The following is a 23,124-nucleotide window of genomic DNA, read 5'->3' as shown; positions in this document are numbered from 1 at the left end:
GCTCTTTCCTGCCCAGAGGTCATCCCAGTTGCTGTTCCTGTCCCCTGCCTGGCATATTCTTCTAAGTGATAAGTGTGTGTCATCTTGGTCTCATCGTTTAGGACTTGCTTGATATCAATTGCTTTAAAAAATCTTCCTTGAACATTAAAGCAGCTGAATTGGCAGACACTGTGTTTTGTTAGGAGCGTTACTAATTCCATTTTATAGGTGACAAAACTGAGGCTTGGAAGAGATTATGTAACCTGCTTAAGGTTTCACAGCTGGTGAGTAGTGAAATTGCAGTGGAACCTGAGGGCAAGTGACAGATCCAATGTTTTACAACAGGCAGTCTTGTTTACCAGGAGATTCTTATTCATCTTTTGAGGTGTCATTTTAGAGCCAAATTTATCTGTAGTGCACCTGCTTCAGTGAGGCATGCTTAGACTATATCTGAACAGGGGTGCAAGCAGACTTCCTGGGCCAGAGCGTTAGTCCTCCTCTGTCCTGAGGGCCAGAACTTCTTTCATTTATTTTATTATAGACACAATTGGAAGCAGCTCATGCTGTGAAGAGAATAAAATTGCCAACTCTGAACTTGTCTGCTTTCTAAAGCAGTTTGTGAAATAAAATGCGTAACAACCCCCCTACCCTTAGGAGAATCCAACAGAGTCTATAAATAGGTTTCAACACTGGGTGTCATCACTCTTTGTCTTTAGGATGCAGCCCATCACTGTAGAGCTCTCACCCATATCCACACTCGTTCAGTCCGATGCCTCTTCTTCCTACTTCTCCTGTCCTGCTGCAGAGATGTGTCCCTGACTGAGGCCATCAGTGCCAGATTTTCAAAGTACAAAGATGAACATGAAAAGCCCCAAGATGCTAGACTTTTTCAGTAAGAAGTTGGAGAGAGAAGCGTGGATTGAAATTAGACAGACCCAGGTTCAATTTCAGGACTTCTACTCACTAGGTTAAAGAACTGGGGAAAATTAACTTCATTTTTCTGAGTTTCAGCTTCCTTCCTCATTTTTTTTTTTTTTTGAGACAGAGTCTCACTATACAGTTCAGGCTGGCCTTGAGCTCACTTTGTAGCCCAGGCTGGTCTCGAACTTGCAACTGCCTCAGCCTTCCAAGTGTTGGGATTACAGGTGTATGCCACCATGCCTGCCAAGGTAGTTAAAAGAAATAAAAGAGATAATAAATGTCAGATTGCTTGGTATGTACGTACTGAATGGGGGGTATGGAATGATGATTAAAACCCATAGACTCCATTTTTACTACCTGGTTTAGTTTACCATGGACAAATTATTTAGCATCATTGTTGAGCTCATCTGCAAAACTGAGATGGTAACAAAACCTTTGCCACTAAGTAGTTGTATGTATTACATGAATTAGTTCAAAGAAAGTCCTTTTAACAATGGTTAGAATATAGTAAGTGCTCAACCAATGTAATTACTGGTATTATAGATAATATAAAACTTTCTTCCAAATGTCAGTAAACAGTGTTTTTGGTTCCTTCTCACTCTTTGATTGTGTTCCACTTTCCTAGGATCTTAAGATCTTTTCACAATGCTGTGATGAAAAGAGGTTTAAATGACAGAGGTTCACTTGCATAAATCCTGGACCAAGGCATTTAGGAGCTTTTTTCTACTTGGATGAGTTGTTCCCAGAGAATCCTTGGTCTCCCATGCAAATGACTTCAAAATGACCTGCTCCACATATTATCCAGGCATTCCCTAACATAAACAGAACCTCGATATTGTTACTTGTTGGAAACATGTGAATGAGAACCACGAGGTACAGACTTATTAAAATGTTTAACATTAAGAAATTCAGCATTGGCAAGGGTGTGAAACAACTGGAGCTTTCCACAGGGGAGTGTAAAATCTACAACCATTTTGGAAAAGAGTGCACCAGTGAGTTAAAAGTTTAAACATACACTCTTGTAAGAAAAAGCATTTGTGCTGAGTTAGCTAGCTATCCAAGATAAAAGGAAATTGCAAGTTCACAAACAGACTTGTATATGAATGTCTATAGCACCTTGATTTATAATGTCCTCAAATTGACACAATCCAGGTGTTCATCCCTGGTGAATGAAAGACAATTTCAGAAAAGCAATCAGCAGTTACAATGACCATCCTAGTGCTATGTGCAACAATGTGGAGGGATCTCAAAACCACCCTGGGTGAAAGGAGGCCTACAGTGAAGACCAGATACTGCCTGAGTCTATTTATAAGACACTCCAAGAGAGGTAAAACTTGGCAACAGAAATGACATTAATGGTCGCCTGAGGTAGAGAGTTGGATATTTATCTTAGAGGGATATAGGGCAACTGCTAGTGATTGAATGTTCTATGTCTTGATGAAGGTAGTGGCGGCTATATAGAAATACAGTTAAAAACAAAATCCTCTTTCAACTCAGGATGACAGAACAGAAAGGTTGATCCAAAGGTAAAGACAAAGAGAAAAATTTCATTACTGAATAAGTATTGGACGAGAATGTGATATACATCACAGGCAGTCTGCTAGAAGATCGAAAGACAGAAAGAAATCCCACCTTGTTATATAGCCCAGTGGTGCAACCATTGTATCCATATTTTCAAGATTAATAATAATTAGTCTGTAAGTAAGAGGATTTTACAGGAACATTTGTCACACATAGTTCATTCTAGATTCACTTTATAATTGGGGTGGGCATCTATGTTCTTTAATTAGCTTTATCTGAAGAGAAAATAAATTCATATCTTTATGATGGAGGTAGTTTGTAACTTCAAGGGAGAAGTCTGCTCCAACGAGTTAGGCCCCTACCTTCCCACAGTAAATGGTGACTATACTTCAAAGAGATGTTTTCCAGGACTATGAGAAAGACATCTTGGGTCCTAACACTAGAAATAAACTTCTTTGGTTTTTATGAAGATTTACACAGATTTCAAATAGAAAGAACTTGCAAAGTCAACCCCCAAAGCCTGTGGGTTCCCTATCTTTTTCTTGTCATTGTTCCCTAAACGACAGAGTAGAACAATTACTTACATAGAACTTACATTGTATCAGGTATCACAAGCGATCTAGAGATGATTTAAAGTATGGAGGAGGATGTGTGTAGGTTATATGCAAATACTACTACATTTTGTAAGTGATGCTTGAGCGTTCATCAATTGTGCTTTTGTGGAGGGTCCTGGAACTGGTCCCCCACAGATATGAAGGAATGATTCTACCAGTTTTCTAAAGTAAACACTTTAAGAAAACACAGGGGCAATGTGTCTCCTTCTTTATTTTTAACATGGAAAATTAAGCCTCTTTGATTTATGTTTGTTCTTATATAAGTGTATATGTTTGTACAAGTTATCAAACCATATACTTAAAATGTATGCATCTTAGTATATGAAACTTATACCTAAAAAGGTAATGGAGAACACATCACAGTCACCTGGAACACTTCCTTCTCTTACAAAGGACACTTTAAAAACACTTCTTTTTTCCTTGAAATTTCCACAAATTTCTCTGGATCATTTTCACTGTCATACAGTGTAGGAAAAGTTGTAGCTGGGTTATACCCGGGTTACTATAACTCATGTTAAAGAAATCCTCTTAACTTTTTTTGTAGTAAGGAAACCTAATTTCTTTAAGTAACAGCAAAATACAAATCAAATACAACATTAAAATAATTTAATACCTACCATCCCATGAAGTATATTTTAAGCTGGGAGTTTTCTTTCTCCTTCTCTCTTTTACAACAATGCCTCCCCAAATAATTGTGCATCTAGCATGCTGTACATTTTTATAAGATGCTGAGCAAATGATAATGTAAAAACACAAGTATAGCCTCTGTCCTCTATACCTGCTATACTCTAGCAATGTAGCCAAGCATTAAACAATTGCATGATCATCTATTTGGTTATAATGCAATATTTCAAGGTTTAATGAAAGTAAGCGTGTGTGTGTGTGTGTGTGTGTGTGTGTGTGTGTGTGTGTATGAAATCAACTATATAAATCTGGATATCTCACTTTAAGCATTAGAGAAACCTCCCTTAACCTGGCCTTTGTTTTCTTGTTACTACTTTTCAATCTTACTTACTCCCTGACAAGACAGGCATACCATCTATTTTTCTGTTTTTTTTTTTTTCCTGGTACTGGGAATTGAACTCAGGACCTTGTGGTTACCAGGCAGGTGCTTGTGTCACTGAGCTATATTCCCAGCAGGAGTTTTCTGTTCTTTGAGCAGTGAAAGCTTTTCCTGATTCTGGTCCTTGAATTTTCTGTTCTTTGTGTCTACAACACCATTCACTAGATGTTTAAATTTAATCTATGTATGTACATATTACCTACCTACCTATATACCTATCTATTTCTCCTATAGGTCATTTTCTTGAGATAGAATTGTCATATAAAATTGTACATGTTTAATATGTATATCTTGATAGATTTGGGGATAAGTACATAGTCATGGAACCATCACCATCACTGAGAACATAAACATATCCAACACCTTTGCAGTTTCCTTCTCACTCCCTTTATTTGTATTCTTGTTATTCTTTTTTTGTTTCTTTTAGGTATATGCATTATGAGGTCTGCTCTCTGGGCACATTTTAAGTACGCAATATAGTGTTGTGAGTTATTGACACAATGCTGTATTGCAGATCTCCAGAACTTACTTATATTCCCTAACAGAAACTTTGAAAACAGTAAGAGAAAAGTGACTCACCTCATGAACCCCTAAGATAGTCCATGGAATTATCAGCAGAAACCTTGTAGGCTAGGAAAGAGTGGAATGATGTATTTGAAGTGCTAAAAGGTAAAATCTGCCAACCAAGGATACTATAGCGAGCAAAGCTGCCCTTTGGAATAAAGAGAGAAAGGCTTTCCCTAGCAAACAAAAGCTGAAGATACTCACACTACTAGATCTGCCTTACAAGAAATGCGAAACAGTTTCTCAGGTCGGACCAAAATGATGCTCATTAGCAGTGTGGAAATGTGTGAAGGAATAAAACTCACTGGGTGTATAGTCAGGTTTGGAATATGCTAAGACATGAAGGTGATGCTTTGCCAATGGTCAGCTCTGATTTCAGAGTATAGCATTGGGTTCTCACTCTGTGGGTTCTGTGGGGATGAGCTCTGCCAATTTCCTATTAGAGAAAAGTGATCACGACCACATAGTATGTGCTGAGCCCTCACTTTGTGTCAAAGGGTGTACCAGGGTCTTTCTCTGGACCACCTCATCTACCTCTCAGGTCATCTTCCATTTGCAGGGGAGAAAGTCAGAGCTCACAGAGTTTTGAGGGTTTCTCTGGGATCTCATAGCAAATCTGTGATTTGCTTCTGGATCTCAGTGGCTGAGTCTGGATGCAACTCCTGATCATCTGGTACTAGAGCCTTTCTCTCTTGACTATAAACCTCTGAAGCTACTCTTCAAAAGTGCCTTTTCTCTTAACAGTCAAATTGACAAAGGACTGGATCTTCTAGGAAACAAAGAACAATACCTGGAAAAAGCATCTGAAATTTACCAAAAATTTCATATCTATGTTTTCCATCATCATAACAATCTGTGCCAGGTCCACTAGGGCAATAAGATCAAAATTACCATTGAGATTCCTGCTGGAGTCTTTTCCAGTCATTTAATCCATTCAGCCTCAAGTTCTTCATCTGGAAAATGGGATTGCCATTTATAGATTTCAAGGTTCAAATGTTAAATAGAAATGCAGGTTAATAATCACAGAACAGAAAAGTTTTAAGTAACAATAAGATTAATAGTGATTGCTGCATCTAATTAATCTATAGTCATTAGCAAAATTCCTTAATCAGTCCCCTGGACTAACGGGACTCCAGGGTGTGGGTTAATGGGAAATGAGTTAGTCACAACCCAGACCCCTGTGTCTCACTAGCCAATTCTGAGTTGTAGGGTATCTCAGTTCTTATTTTCTCCTGGTTACCAGATGACCATTTTGGGGATCAGGCAGCCACACAAATGAATTGTGGTGTTCTGGTTTTACTTTTGTAAGACTTTGATCATTTTTGTCCCAGTAGACAGTCTTGCAATCTGTCTGCACGAGATCCTTAACATAGGGTGATTTGTTCTCATCCTTGCAGTCTGAATCAGAGGCATCCATGAGTTAACCTGGCTTTGTCTCCGGGAGAAGTAGAGATGATTTATAAAGAGAGTGACAACAGAATCATCTCCATGACCTGACATGTCTCACGCTTCTTTTCATTTGTCAAACAAATTAATCTGGATATGTCATTTGAACACAACAGCTACACTCGTTCATAGAGCTAAGAATGAGTGAGATGGGACAAGTGCCTGTTCTCCTGCCTGGGAGTGGGGCACCTTGCCAAGCCCCTTCGCATCACTTGTTCCAGTTTTAATAGTTTTAGGATTGTTAAAGGATGCTTGTTGTCTTGTAATCCCTCAGAATTTGGTGAGATGGTGATATTCATCCCTCAGGAATGTCATGGGTGCATTGAAATAAGAAAAACCCTGTGTTTCCCCCTCAATGGTCCATCAGTTCATGCTAAGTCTGCTCAAACAGGTGGCGTGGTGTGGTGTGGTGTGGTGTGGTGTGGTGTAGTCACAAAGTGGATATGGCCTGTTAATGATTTACTTGGTCTGCACAGGGGGGCTTAAATTTTGTCTTTTTTCTCATTTAAAAAAAGCTGGGCCGGGGGTATAGCTCAGTGGTATAAGTGCCTGCCTGGCAAGTGCAAGGTCCTGAGTTCAATTCCCGGTACCAAAAGAAAAGAAAAAAAAGCTGGGAAAAGTAACGATGTCAAGTAATAATCCTTATGTGTTTCAACCAAAATGAACCAATTCCTACTATTTTTCTCATATTTATGTGTTTAAAAAGGGAATTTAAATTTGAATTGTTTGATAATATTACAAAATATGAGGTTGATGCATAAAAGTACATATTTGGGGATTGAAAAATAGAAAAAGCCTGGGAAAAACTGAGCCCATTTTCCCGTGAGTTAGCATTTATCTGGCGCTGATGTATTACGTCCAGTCAACAGGGAATTAACTCTCCAGTTTTCTGCACGCCCCGCTGCACCCTGCAGCTTCTTGCGTAGAGCTTGGGTGTCTGTTTGATTCTTGCTGGTAGGTGGGGTTTGACTTATTTGTTCTTTGTGGTCCTTTTTACCATTCTCTCCCTCCCTGATGTTTCCCTTGGTTTCTCAGTTTATCTGACCTTATCCCTGCTACTCCACCTCTTCCTCTCAACCTTTTGCTAGAATTTCAGATTTTTAAGTTTCACTCAATTTCCTCTGGTAAGGCCTTGGGATGGCTGAAAATCTGAAATCCTTAAGTGGTGGACTACGGATGAGAGGAGGAAGGAGGAGATCTTTCAAGTTAATTCCCAGGAAACAACCTTAAGATAAAGCTGTCTCTTTGCCATCACTGACCATCTCTGTGTAATCCCAGTATGTCATAGCTCTAAATGAGCATGCGTCCTTCCTCCGCATTTCCCACCCACACACTCTTAGGCTTGCACAGCAGTGGTTAATGAGGGCTGGATGGGAGGAGAGCTGTGGGCATACGTAATGATCACATTCATCGTAGGGATTTGTACCTCTACATGATACATCTTCATTCTTCTTGTTTCCCCTCTCCTACTCCTCCTTTCAACTCCTCTTTCCCTCTTTATTTAAAAAGGCTTTGTTTCTAGCTTTTACTTATATTCTTTTTTTCCTTTTCTCCTCCTTCCTTCCCCATTCTCCCTCCCTAGCTCCCCTTCCCATTTGGACATTTTCTTCTCATTTCACAATATCTGTTATATATTTTGTTCCTTATTTACAATTTTGGTTTCTCACAGGAGAGAAGCCATGTGATATTTGAACAGGTGTGCCTGATACATTGCACCTAAAACTATGGTCTCAAGGTGCATCCATTTACCTAGAAATGTCTCAATTGTACCCTTCTTTATGGTAGAGCAGTACTCTATTGTATAAAAAAGCCACATCTTCATTCATCAGTTGATAGGCATTTGGTCTGTTGTCAAGATTTAGCTATTATGAACTGTGCTGCATGGGTGTCCATATACATGGCTGTAATATGATGCTTTTAATTATGTTGGGAAGATATCAAGAAGAGGAATAGATCAGTGTAGTGGAACCTCTAATTTTAGCTTTTTGAGGAATTTCTATACTGATTTCCACAGTGGTTGCACCAGTATACCCTCCCACCAACAGTGGAGAAGAATGCTTTTTTCCCCATGGCCCCTTCAGCATTTGTTACTTGTTGATTTCTTGATAATAACCATTCTTTCTAGAGTGAGATGGGATCTCAGTGTTGTTTTAATTTGCATCTCTTGTAGCAATTTTTTTTTTTTTTTTTTTTTAGTACTGGGAGTCAAACTCAGGACCTTGTGCTTGCCAGGCAGGCACCTGTACCACTGAGCTGTATTCCCAGCCCTAATTTGTATCTCTTGAATGACCAATGATGTTCAACATTTTTTCATATATTTATTTACTATTTCTATTTCTTCATCTGAGAAGTGTGTATTCATTTCAGATGCCCATTTTTGGTTTGGATGTTTAGATTTGAGGGGTTTCATTTTTCAGTTATTTGTAAATTCTAGATATCAGTCTTTTAAAGAACAGCTGGCAAAATTTCTTTTCACAGTCTGTGGGTTGTCTTTTCACTCTTTTGGTGGTTTCTTTTGCTGTGCAAAAGCTTTTTAATAAGATGAGATCCAACTTGTTGATTCTTTGTGTATTTCCTGTGTGAGTAAGGTTTTATTCATAGCCTTTGCCTGCACCTATGTCTTCAAGAGTTGTACCTATTCTGTCTTCCAGCAGATTTAACGTTTCCATTTTAATATTTAGATATTTGATCCATTTTTATTTTAGTTGAGTGCATGATGAGAGACATGGGTCTAATTTAGTTTTTGGCATGTGGAAAGCCAGTTTTTCCAGCACCATGTATTAAAGAGGTTGTCTTTCTTCCAGTGAACATGTTTGGCCCCTTCGTCAAAGATAAGATGGCTAAGTGTGTTTAGAGTTTTTTTTACACCTTCTATTCTGTTCCATTGATCCTCAGGTCTGTTTTTTTTTGTTGTTGTTGTTGTTGTTTTGTTTTGTTTTGTTTGCCAGTACCACGCCATTTTTACCACAGTAGCTTTGTAGTATAATTTCAAGTCAGGGATTGTGATTCCCTCTGTCTTGCTTTTGTTGCCCAGAACTGCCTTTGCTATTCTAGGCCTCTGCTGGTTCCAAATGAATTTTAGGATTGCTTTTTCTAACCGTGAAGTATGCTATTGGTATTTTGATCAAGATTACATTAAATCTGTATAGCAATTTTGAGAGTATGGTCATTTTCACTATACTGTTTGTCCTACTCAAGGTTAAGGAATATCTTTCCATTTTCCGGTATCCTCTTCGATCTCCTTTTTCAGAGCACTATAGTTTTCAGTGTAAAAGTCTTTCACTTTCATTACATTGCTTCCTAAGTATTTTATTTTCTGGATGCTATTGTGAGAGGTGTTGTTATCCTAATTTCTCTCTCAGTGAGTTTAAAACAGTAAAACTTTCTTAAATGTAATATAAAGAACTGGCCACTCCAGTATTTTCTTCCAGTATTATAAAATTTTCTTTTCTCTGTGTGGTTGGGACCAAAGCAATACAAATTTGCATTCTCATTATTTTTCTTGTCTACTGCTGAATGAGAATTTCCCTCTGATATCAGACCTGTCCATAAACATAATTCTAATGACTGCATAATGAAGTCATCATCTCAATGCACCCTCATTCATTTAACCAGTGCCATATTACTGGATAGTTTTATTATGTCCTGTTCCCGATATAAATACCACCGTACATGGAATCTTGTGTTTAAAAATATTTCTTTATACTGTCTTCTAAAAGGAGATTTCTAGATAACAGAGTTGTACATTGTGAGTGCTCTTGACATATTTGCCAAGTTGAAGCTCACATTTTGGCATTGTGGGTGGGATCCTAGTTACACAGACCTTGTGTAGGTTCAGTGTAACTCCCGAGGGACTGAAGGCAAGAGTGCTGGGAAGCAAGGTGGCACCGGCAGTGCCCTGATGGCTGAGGGATTTCTGTACTTTTCTTGAGTGGAAAGTACTCCCAGATTCTGACGTTTTCTACAGAAGTGCATTTTATTCCTGGCTTAACAATTTGCTGAAATTGACTTTGTCTTTGTTTCCTCCACTGCGGGAGTCTCAACCCAAACAGAGTTGTCAGATTATGTCAGATTATTTTTGAAATTCTTCTTTATTTTCTGCTTCAATCTTTTGAAATTTTATTTTTGTTAAAAAATTGTAGCAGTGTACATAAACTGTGTATATGTATGGGGTATGATGTGATGGTTCAAGTCTGTGTTATATACACCACGGAAAGAGCAAATCTGAACATATACATAGCCGTGGCCTAACACACACATTTCTTTGTGGTGAGAACATTTAGAGTCCACTTGTTTAACAATATTGAAACATAGAAAGGTTTGTTATTAACTACAACTGTAGTCAAATTTCTGTGCCATAGATCACCAGACCTGGGTTCTTCTGTGTCACTGAGAACTTCACACCCTTTGACTAACATCTGTCCTTTCCTTGTTCCCTACCCTCCAGCTACTGATAACTACCATTCTATTTTTTTCTTTGCGTAAGTTCCAGTTTTAGACTCAGCACATAAGTGAGATCATATATTTGTATTTCTGTGCCTGGTTCATCTCACTCGGCATAACGTCCTCAGGATTCATTCATGTTGTCTCAAATGACAGAATTTTGTACTTTATGTACAAATAAACATGCCCCTTAGAGGCTTTGAAAGACAAGGCGAGCAACCCCAGGAGACTCTAGTAGGACTCATTTCACATGTATTTACACGATACACGATAGTATTGCATCGTGTATAGACCACATTTAACAATTTCTTTATCTGTTAATGGGCAATTAGGTTGCTTTCAAGTCTTGGCCATTGTCAGTAATACTGCAGTGAACAAGGGAGTGCAGATATCTCTTTGACATAACAGTTTCAATTTCTTTGAGTATACACCCAGAAATGGAGGCATTGACATATTTATCTTCTTTCTCTCTCCTCCTTTCTTTTGTCCCTCCTTCCCTCCTTCCTTTGCCTCTATAATTGCTTCCAATAAGTACCACAAACTGAATGCTCAGAATGGACCAGGCTCTTTGGAGCCTGGTAAATAGACATTGCTCTCTGAATTATTATTCAGTTAGTTCTTATTGGAACAGTATCAGTGGTTATCATCATTGCAATTTTACTTGTCAGACAACTGAAGTTTATTGGGGTTGTCCAGTGCATGGCTGAAGTATATCCGGCTAGTGGGCAGAGTTAGATCTGACTTCTAACTCAAGTCCGTGCAACTGTATCAAGTCTATTCACTGGGAAAAATCACTGGGCATGTTGCATTGTTTAGCTCTATGAGGGCTTCCTCTTCTGCCTGCTCCTGGTGACCTTATACTACCTATAGGTATACTGGCAGGGACCTAGCATGGTCTTCTTAGGAACAGAGATTAGATATTACTGTGTCTGTATTCTCAGGGCCCAGCACTTCATAAATACATGTGAAATGAGTCCTACTAGAGTCTCCTGGGGTCGCTCGCCTTGTCTTTCAAAGCCTCTAAGGGGCATGTTTATTTGTACATAAAGTCTAAAGCTTCCAATTCACCATGCTGTATGGGAGCTTGTCAGAGTTTTTAAACTTTGTATCCATTACCAAAAAGACCAAAGAGAGGTAAGGACCTGTCACTAGGGTGATTATAGGAGCATGGTAATGACAACCACATTTCCATTCTCATGAATTACCACACTTCCTTTACCTAAAACAAAAAGACTCTGGAGTTGGATTAGCACTGGTGAACACACATAAAATCCTTGTGTTTCGGGAGTGTGTAGCAGTTAGCGGTGGGTGAAACAACTTTACAGTGCTTTTAATTACTCTCCTTTTTGTTTCTTCACAGGGGAGACCAGAAGCTATTGGGTTTCAGTAGATCCCACATGTGCCTGCTAGAAAGTGGCTAACGGGAAGTGAGTCCTGGTTTAGGTTCAGGCTTAGCCAGTTGCCAGTGATCCATGGAAAGCTACCTGATTTTTCTAAGTTTTCCCCTGTATAACACAGGACAATAATTCATATCTTAAACTATTGCTTTAGGTATCTGACATAATACATGTGATTTAGACAGAAGCGCTGATGTTAACTGTTGATACTATTATTTTTTCATTTTTATTTACATTTTTCGGCTGGAAGTTTTCTGCAGAGGGGTAGCTTCTCTCTATTCACAGGTATTAAAACTAGGTTTTCTTTTTTTTTCCTCCATTCCTCCTTCTAGTATTAAAACCAGATTTCCATTTCTTTTCTTCATTCTTCTTGCTGGTAAATTCTTAAATAAAACAGAGGAAGATGGAGAAATACTTAGATTATGCAATGTTGTGAGCTGTTAATGCTATGTGTGGAAGAAAAATAGACACAAGAATGAAGAAGACAGAGGGTTGCATTTCAATAAAAGGATGGTACTGGGGTGCTTCTCAGAAGAAGTGGCATTTGACTAAATAGTGACTTGAGTGAGGCACATGAGCCAGCCACAGGCAAAGATATGGACATCGTGGTGTGGCTGAGTGGAGTGAGTAATGCAAGGTGATGTCAGAAAGTCAGGCAGGTGTTCGGTTAGGGTCTTGCAAGGTGTGGCAAGGACTTTATCCAGAAGTGGGGAGCAAGAGGACGAACTTTTCCTTGTAAGCAGCATGTTAGCTGCAGAATAGGGAGCAGAGCAGAAGCATCGAGCCCTTTAAAAAGCTCATACCAGATCCAGGTAAAAATGTCAGTTGACTTACACTGCAGTGTTGGAGGGGCAGTGTAAGAAGCTGGTCAGGACTGGTGTGGGCTGTGTTGTCTTCGATGGATGTGTGTCTGTATGTGTGATGTGATGTATATGTGTGTGATATATGTGTGGTATATGTTTATGGAGGGTTTTTGTACCTGAGGTTAGCCATGATGAGGCTGTTTGTGTGTTTATGTGAGAGAAAGGGAGAGACGTAGAGATGTAGGTGCACTGGGAATCATGTCGCAGGAGAAGGGAGGAGTGAGACAGCCAGTGCTGAGGTCAGCCCAGACAGATTCGATATTCCCAAATTCCAGTAAATGAAGAAACTCATCATAGTGCATTTTCCCCAAAATGCAATATAAATTCAGCAAGTGGATAAGCTATACTACTCTTGTTTCTGCCCAGCGCAAAGACAATTACAGCTAAACACCTTGGAGAAAGTTACCCTGTCTTCAGGTTTGCTAATTCCATTTCTAAAATAGCTCTCAAGTCTTCATTTGCTCATAGAGGGGTAATTAAAACTAATGAAGTGAATTTCGGGGTGTGCATCAGAGACTGTGTGAGGGAATCTGACGGTGATTACAGATGTGCTGTGGCTTCTTCAACGGGAATTGTTGAGCGACCCTTCCTCATTTGTATTCATGGAGGTAAGGAGCCTCTTTCCTGAGTCTGGTAAACATTTCAGAGGAGCCATCCACATGTTATGTTTTAGCATTTAGAATTCTTCATTATACCTGAAGAAAGCTAGGGTTTTGCCTACTGGTTACAGGTGACTAACCACGGGACATTGTGTGTTTATATCCTTACTTGGCAAATAATGAATTTAAGAGGCGAGGAGTTAGAGGCAGGAAAGGAGAGAGGGAGGAGTAAAGAACCTCACTTGTATGTAATACAAATATTTATTGAGGCACTAGTTTGTGCCAGACTCTGTTCAATATGCTGAAGATACACAAACAAAATAGAGAAGATCTCACTTTTCCTGGCCCTGAGAGCCTAGTTGGGGGAAATAAATACAGGAAAAATATCAGGTGGTGATAAATGCTACGGAAGAACAAAAATAAGAGATGGGTCCGAGGGAGATGGGTGTCAGAGAAGTCTTCTTAAATGTTATGAGCTTTAAGCTGAGCTCCAGAGACAAGAAGGAAATAGATCCCTAAAAATGAAAAGTAGACCCTTGGGCGCTAGGGGATCGGTGAGTGCTAAGTAGACCCTTGGACACTAAGGGATCGGTGAGTGCTAAGGCTGGATGGAACCAAGAGGCTGTGCGGCTGATGAGGAGTGAATGAGCACAGGAGTGGACAGGGAGGCTGGGCTTTGCGAGAGAAGGAAATCAGATTTTAAATGTAGAAGGAGGCTATTAGGAGCTTTCTGGTTGGGTTGTAACAGATCTACTTTGTTCTCAGCTTAGTTCTCTACTTTGTTCTTTGATACTGCGAGAGGAATAACCTGTTGAGGGGCAAGCATGAAATAGGAAGTCTCTTGGGAAGTCCTAGAGCCATCCAGCTGAGGCATGAGGGCACCTTGGACCAGGATGGTGGCTGAAGATGTGAGTAGAGTCAGTTACAGGACTGCCAAAGATTTTGCTGATGAGACAAAGAAGAATCGAGATGGCCACAGTAGGTGGGGTGCACAAGGAAATATTCAGCACGTTCTTCAGGTCTTTAGTTTTAGTGACTCCGAGACGGTTATTCCATGAGCCAGGTTGGGAAGAGCAGAAGACCATTCTGGGGGAATAGGCTGTGTGTGGGGGGTAGGATTCCTCAGTCTGGGTTTGGCATTGAGATGGCACTTAGACATTTCACGGGAGACACTGAAACAAAATGATGATCAGACAGAGTAATGGAGATGAATGGAGTGGAAAGGAAGAAGGTGCCAGCTACTCCAGTCTCTTCTTTTGGCCTCGGGGACTTTTCTTTAAAGAAACCTAGGACAGAAACTCAAGATGTGGCCACAAATCTCCTGTCCTCATTATCCTCGAAAACTGCAGCTTCTTCTTACTGAACTTTAGATTCAAAGCTTGGCTATGTCATCACTCAGACATCCAGAGTTGAGATGGTGGACTTGCCACTTACTGGATGTAGGACTCTGAGCAGGGAATATAAACTATCAGAGCCTCTTCATCTTTAAAATGGGAATAATAATATTCCTACTGCATGATGTTACTGAGCAACAATAAGGTAGCCTTTATAGAGCATCTATCTGTCTGTCTGTCTATCTCTATCTTTATTGCATTTTATCTTCAACACAGCACTCCTCAGTATATATGTTCCCATACTATGGATGAAGAAACAAGCTCAGAGTAGTTCCTCAAGTAGTCCCAAACTCCACATCTAGAAGATAGTGGGAGAGAAAAGGACTCTCCAAGATCAAATCCTCATTGAGTGCCCAAGGAGGTCTTCATTTTGGGCAGAGCCTCGACTCATTCTTTTTCTTTAACACTATATATATTTTTTTCTTTTTTTGAGACAGAGACTCGCCTATGCAGTTTAGGCTGTCCCTGGACTCTCTATGTAGCCCAAGCTGGTCTTGAACTCCCTTCAATCCTAGTATCTCAGCCTCTGAGTGCTGCAATTACAGGTAGGGGCCATCATGCCTGTGTAGAACTATGTTTTATACATGGTAAGGGGCTAAAAAATGAGAGCTTCTAGTGTCCATATTATCATGTCCTACCAGAATAACCTGTTTTCTAGTTTCCTCTACCTCAGACTCACTGCTTCCTACGGCGCAGGGACAGTAACTTAGTCACAGCTACCACCCCTCCCCAGCACAGAGCTCTGCTCCTAGCAGGTATGCAGTGGATATGGCTTTGAGGGAAGTGCACCTGCAGAAGATCCAGTTGGAATTCTTCTGTGTGGTCCTTCCAAGGGGGCACATTTCTTCTGTGTTTGGAGAAGACTCTTTCTTCTCTCAAGTGGAAAAGCTGTCCCTGCCCACAGGAGGCAAGAGACCACGGGATCAATATTTCATCAAGTTCTTCAGCTTTTGAACATTGCCCCCAGTGAAGAAAGAATTTCATCGAAACAGTAATTAAAGCACTGAGTTGTATTTGGCACCAACCGGATGCCCACACAGGCACTAAACATAGCGCAGAGAGAAGAAATACTCTAAGGCAGAACAGGAAGCTTCTCCTAATTCGCTGTGCTTCTAGCATGTGAGACAGTGAGTGTATCATGGACAGACAAGTACATTGAAATATGGTCCATCTAAGCACAAGAGTTGTTTTAATGGGAAGATCAGGAAATCCAGTAGCAAACCTTTCAGGAAGGTGGATGAATTGAGGTCGTTGAAGCAAGGTCAGTTATCTGAGCTGTGTCCATTTCTGAGCCGGGGAGTGGCTCAGAAAAAAAAGAACCCAAGTCCTCAGGCCTTAGTGAGATATTTGATAATCAGAGTATTTGATAATCAGAGGAATAGGCAGTTGTAATAGCTTTGCAATAGCTTTGCAATCAGCACATGCCCTGAGACTGCACATCATTTTGTAGGAAAATGATGGAGTGAATCTGTCTGCGCCTCATCGAATGCAAACACCCACGAGGATTGTGCGGTTTACAGGAGATGAAGGGAGGGGGATGCTGTGGCGGTCCCCTTTTCTACATTTTCTGAGATCCCTCAGGCATACTTCAGGGAGGAGGATGCTGCTCTGAAATCAGGAAGAAGCAGGGTGTGAATGGCTCCTGGTTCTTAGGACGTGGGAGCATAGAGCTGCCTGGGAGGAGGCATAAATCTTAATGATGTTCCTACTTTTATTTAGAATGGAAGGGTGACTTGCCTCAAGGGTCATTTGAGGAGACTCAGCCACCACAGACTTGGCACACTCTGGAATCACTGTCCCTTAGTATGGATCTTAAACTCCTAAGTCAGCTGTCTTCTTGTCCTCCATCCCTAATCCCCTGTGAGGGCCAAATGTGGGAAGGAAGGGTGGGGTGGGAACAATCCCAGAATATACCTTGGGGACCCTCAATTCACTGGGCTGGGGTTCTAATCCCCTTTTCCAGTTTGTTCATTTCTGGTCTCTTGTTTCACCTAACAATACCAGAGTTAAAAATCATTCTGTGGTGCTGCAGAATGTTAGAGGATCCAAGGACTGTAGAGTTTGGGGCAAGTTCCCATCAAGCCTAGGAGTATTCTTCCCGTCATGCCCTGGGGTGGGTGTTCTTGCTCTTCCTTGCTAATTCTAAGCAGGGATTCCAAGAAGGGATGATTTTTTCCCTTACCCTCCAGGCGACATACAGGGACATGGGGTCACGGTTGTCATGACCTGGGGAAGGTTGTTCCTGGCATCCTGTGGAGAGCCCAGGGCAGCCCCAGCCAGCAAGTAATCTAGTCCAAGTGTCAACGGTGCTGAAAATGAGAAATGTTGCTTCAGGGGTAGGGAACTCATCACCCGCTCCAAGAACCATGAGCACCATTGACAATGACATTGAAAAAATTCCTACCAGTGACACCAACATTTTGGAATAAGAGTGCCTGAAGTTATTTCCCATGAAAATATCCAAATTTCATGGAACCTCTGGGACCATAGCTGGCCCCAAAGTTTGGAAATTAATAACTAAAATCAGAAATATAGGGGACATTAGAAAAAAAACCAGACATAAAGAAATACAGATAAAATGTGTAATGAAAGACTCACAAAGAAATACCACAGAGCTCACCAAAAACCACATTTTTGGGGTGGAGGCTGATGACTAAGTGTTGGAGAATAGCAATGAGTTGCACTGTAGCTAGATTCCTGATTTTTTATATGTTAAGTGTCTCCGGTGATCTTTCACTCTCTCTCTCAGTTGCTGTCTTTATTGTTGTGTTTAGGTGAGTGTCAAATTTTATTAGCAGCAAGATGAGGCTCTCCTCCATTCTTGGTGGAGGGAGGCACTGGCTGGTAAGACAGAATGAGGAGATAAGGTTACCCTAGTGTGATTATGACAACTGTATTATGCTCAGAGAGAAAGTCAGCCTTATAAGAGAAGGATGTTTTCTGCAAAAGACTGCTATGAATTACTTTTTAAAAAGAATATGTCATTTACTTATAGACCAGTAGCCTCCAGTCTTCTGGTTGTGTAGCCCATTAGAATTTCTTGAGCATTGCTTCATAGTATATTGTTTAAAAAATAAATTCACAACCATGTATTATTGTGTTTATATATTATGTATATAATGAAACAGATATGAGATAGAAATCAAAAGGCAATGATAATATACATTTTTATGCACCACAGTGGACTGTCCTGCTCAATTTAAGCCACTAATGTGATTGTTCACCTTTCAGTAAAAAACAGTTAATTGATGTTGTATCTACCACATGCCACACAGTTCTAGGAATTTGCACTCATGAGTTCATGTAACCACCATCACAGCTCCAACAGATAGGAACAATCGTAACTCCCACCTTACAGGTAAAGAAGTGTAAGCACAGAGAGATTAAGTAACTTTCATAAGGCCACATACCTAAGCAGTGGAACATAGGGATTCATACCCAAGCAGGCTGGCTCCTGATGTCTCTTCTAACCACTGCACCGTACTTTCTCTCATTTGTGGAAAGTGGAAAGTTTGAAACCTCTTCCTGTAATGGGAGAATAAATTAAGCATGGTATTCACAAGCCATAGGTTGTGTGGGTGGGGTTCATTCATTGATAGAGCCAGACCCTTGAAGGGGAGTATAAAAGATGAACAATATGAGGGTAGGAGGAGAAAGAGCCTGGAGGATGAGACTCTCAGAGCTGGACCCTGATTGGATCGAAAGGTACGTTGAAGGTAAAGGCAAGGGAAATCTTCACACCTCCTGACACCCTTGTGTGGTTGGGATTGTGTGTGGAATGTTTCCTTTCTCTACCAGTTGCGCCACCTTTAGGATGCCAGGAAAGATAGAGGACTTCACATTAGAGTGTCCTTCATAAATTTGTGCACAACCTTAATTCTCTGACTTTTTAAAAAAAAACTGTCACACAGTTTTAGTGTCCTCTATCATATGTCCACTGTCACAGAGAATTCCCCACACCAAATCCTCAATCTAGGACTGGGATCACTCTTGCCTTGTATACAAACTTATATTTTATAAACAAAACTTTGCAGATGTTTTCAGTGTGAGGAATCAAATAGGCAGTAACATAGTAGCGAAATATGTAACCCAACCCATTTCTTCTAACTGAGGATCAGGAAACGCAAGAGACTTGATCAAAACTGAGATTAAGAGACTCTTATGTATTTGCTAGGAAGAGACAACAATGGTGCCCAGATCTCTGGCTCTTTACTTGCTAAAAGATTAGGCTAGAAAAATATCTTTTAGGTCAAACAAGTTGAAGGAGTAAATTGAGCTCACAGCCAGTGGGAGGATAAATTTACATTTTCTTGTAAGTTCTTGGGAAGCTTGATTACACATGAGTGTGAATATCCTGAAGGCTTCATTATATCCTTCCAGCATTCATAGGTTGAATCCATAACCTCCAGTACCTTAGCATATAGAATTTGGAGAAAGGATCTTTAAAGAGGTGACTAAGTCAAAGCGAAGGCCATGAAGGCAGGCCCTAATCCAGTCTGGCTGATGCAACTCTAGCCAACTATGACAGCCCCTTTCTCTTCTTTTAGCAGTAATATCTACCAGTAGCTAATGCTGATCTTTGAATGAATTTTTCACTTAATCTCCATAAAAATGTACGATGCAGATACAATCATTTGTTTCATTTTACACATGAAGAAACAGAGGCTCATAGAAGTTATGATTAAGCTGAGCCTGTTGTAGTTCCAGAGTCATGCTCTTAATTACTACTGTGGCTATTGTGGTTGCTATAGTACAACTGATCTGGGTGGTCCAAGATGCTCACGATAGGCAGATGCTGCCAGGTCACTTCCTGATTTACAGGAAGTGGAGCAGAGTTGGAAAGGGAAGGCAGATATGATGCCTGAGGTGGGAGTGATCAGTCTCATACCTGCCAACTGTTTGCTTTTGAATCATTAGTAAATTCAAGAAATATGTCTAGTTCCTGCTCTGTACTAGGCACCAAGCTGTGGACTCGGCTCCTGCGGCAGACCCCACAGCTACCCTTACACTCAGGGAGCTGGTGGTCTGAGAGCACTGTCAGTTTGTGAATCCCCCAAGTCCAAATCTACCTCCTTTCATCAAACTATCAAAAGGAAAGGAGACAGCAGGCTGCTTCTTTGAATGCTTTCCTTTGTTTCCATCTTCTGACAGCCATGCTTGAAGTCTGACAGGGGAAATGAGTCTTCTCGACAGCGATAAATTTATGAGTTGTGACTGTGAAGTTCCCTAATTAATTCTTTATAGATTTCTATTGGCAACTGAATCTGTGTTTTGAGTTAAAATGGGCTTTCAGATGAATTACCGCTAAATGTTCTGCTCCCTTTAGAGTGCTCACACGCCACGCTCTTCTTGCTAATCTCCCCGCTTACCAAGCAAGCAACAGTGGCATTTGTCTTGCAGTGACGCACGGCAGGTGGTTACCATGGCATAAGACAGCGGCGCTAGCTCTGGCCCTGTCGTCACGGAGGCCCTGGGCCATCTCCTGAGCAACCTGGCAGGGATTCTCAAACCACTTATACCTTTCCACACATAGGAGTTAGTTTTTAATTTCTTTTTGTGGGTGGCTTGACATTTATACTTGATCAAAACTTGATATGGCTAAACAAATTTAGGAAAAGAACCCAGCATATCTCTGTCCAGTGCAGGGGGGAGAGGCAGAGGGAGACGGAGAGGGAGAGGGAGAGAGGGGGAGAGAGGGAGAGAGACACAGAGATACAGGGATCAAAAGTGACAGGTACAATAGATTATAATAACAGTCAATATTTATCAAGTTCATGCTCTGTGCCAAATACAACGCTGGGTGTTCCAGCTGCAGTATCTCATTTCTTTCTTGTGATGACCCTGTGAGATAAATACCAGTATTTTTCTTATTTTTCAAGTGCAAAAATGAGCTCAGAGAGACTAAATAAGGGTCCAAGTCCACAGTTCGTAAGGTGTGGAGCCAGTCTACAAAATCAGACAGATGAGTGTAAAGGGTATGCTTTTCCTTACTATGGTTAAGAGATAGGGTACAAGAAATATAAAGGAAGATGGAATGAACTGACATACAGGTAGAGACAAAGAGAGAAAGAAGTGGGGAGTGAGTGAATATGACATAAAGTGATAGAGTGTGAGACATGAGAAAGTCTGAAAAATACAGAGAGATTTAAAGAAATGTGCAGAGAGACAGATAACTGACACACATTCAGAAAAACCAGATGCAGAGGAAGCCAGGGGGAGAGAGGAAGAGAAAGAGAGGGGGAAGAGACAGAGAGAAGAGAGAGAGAGAGAGAGAAAGAGGCAGAGGGAAAGAGAGAGAGAGAAAGAGAGAGAGAGCCTTTTGTAAAGAAAACACTCTCTCATGTAAGACTAAAATGCTAAAATGTCTGGGAAAATAACAGGACAGGCTATGCCATTATCAAGTACTGGTCAATCTTTAAATTTAGTTCATATTGTCATTCACATAGTAGAAACACTAAACCTGAGTACATGACTTACAGTGGGATACACAGTCAGGTTTTGGAGCTGCAAGACTCCAGATTCAGCGTAGTTGACACTGAAGCAAGTGCTCTTTGGTGCGGGGAGAGGGGAAAACCACTTCACAAGCGTATGAGATGGATTCAGGAAGGGAAGGAGGAATGGATGATCTAGGTCATCTGAAATCCTTTTACCCCTACAGAGTCCAAACCCAGTTGTACATTTTTATTGGACATTCCCAGTGGCTGGTAACTAGACAGCCCTGTGGAGCAATGCAGTCCTGGGAGCCAAGATTCTTACTTGTTGTATTAGTCACTTTCCCATCAGTGAAACAGAATATCCAAAACCTGAACCTTGTTTTGCTCATGGTTTCAATGGGTTCAATCCGCGGTTGGCTGGCTCCAAGGCAGAAACTGTAGGGCAAACAGTATGGCAAAAAAAAGCTGCTCACTGCACAGTGGGCAGGAAACAGAGAGAAGGGAAGACCCAGGGATGAGATACACATCTCCAAGTCGTGCCCCAATGAACCACCTCTTCTGACCAGGACCTACCTCTGAATGTGAGATGTTGGAAGACAGTTTAGATCTAAGCTACAACACCTGTCTTACACATGACATTTCCTTTACTTCTTACAGCCATCCTGTGGACTTAGGGCAACATCCTTATTAGAGACCTGGGGCACAGGGAGATAACCTAACCATACAAGTGCATACAGGTTATGCAGTATGGTGGAACTGGGTCTGGAAACCAGGTGGGACATATAAAGAGCCCTCGTTCCTTGTCTCACTGTCAGATCAAAGAGTGGGGCCAACACTGAACATAGACCTCGCAGGAGGAGAAGAAGGAATTCCATTTTCTAATGGCCTCCACACACATGTGTTATGTAGACCAAACAGCAGGGATATAGATTATGTGGGTAGCGAAAACTTCCACAGATATAGTAAAGAAAATGAGTCTAACTGAGACACAAACACCAGGAGCCTTATAATTCCTCATCGTATGTGACGAAACCATGCCAGTTCCACCATGGGTTTTGTCCATCATCATCTTTGACACGACATGCAATCAATTTGGCACTGCTAGACAGCTTCTGCTTTAATACTGTCACACTGAAACCACAAGGCTGGAGCTCAAAGCACGGCGTGAAACCAGCCTCCATGTGCACTTGACATTGACTTGAGTCAGACTCAATCAAAAGATCCTCTGTAGATTAACAGGGGTTTGGAAACAAGAACATTGGTAACAACAATAATGAGTAACTTTGAAGAGCATAATGTGAAGCTTCATTAATAGATGAGAACATTCTGGGGGGTGGAGATGAAGTAGAAGTTAAGTGCTTGGGTTGTAAAACCAGGCGGACTTGATTTTTGAGCTTATTGAACTCTGCCACTTATTAGCTATGTGATCTTGGGCAAATGGCAATACTTCTCTGACATGCAGTTTAATTTCAGATGCGATGCTTCTACCACCACATGAAACAGAGAAGCTACTTAAACACAATCTTTGCTGCTGAGCAAACAGAGGATTGCCTGCATTTATGAGGATGATATAGAACTATTGTGAAAGCTTAGGAAAAGGAGTTGGGGATACAGTGGTCAGGAAGGGCATTCTGAATGAGGCAGGATTTGAGTTGTGATTGGCATCATCATCATCATCATTGTCATCATCACTGTTGACAACACTGACTGCCACCTTTTGAATATTAATTAATTTTACTATTAATTATGGGTCCAGCATGACACCAGAGGGGGTCATGTTGTACTTTTATTTCTCAGAGGCACCTTAATTATTTATCTTTTATTGTGCAAGTGCAGCCTGAAGCTAGCTCCAAGATGCAAGGTAACTTGCTCAAAGTCATAGCACT

The sequence above is a fragment of the Chinchilla lanigera genome, unplaced genomic scaffold, assembly GCF_000276665.1.
Source record: "Chinchilla lanigera isolate Chin_1 unplaced genomic scaffold, ChiLan1.0 scaffold00041, whole genome shotgun sequence".
NCBI classification, from domain to species: domain Eukaryota; kingdom Metazoa; phylum Chordata; class Mammalia; order Rodentia; family Chinchillidae; genus Chinchilla; species Chinchilla lanigera.
This window is presented reverse-complemented; position numbering follows the sequence as displayed.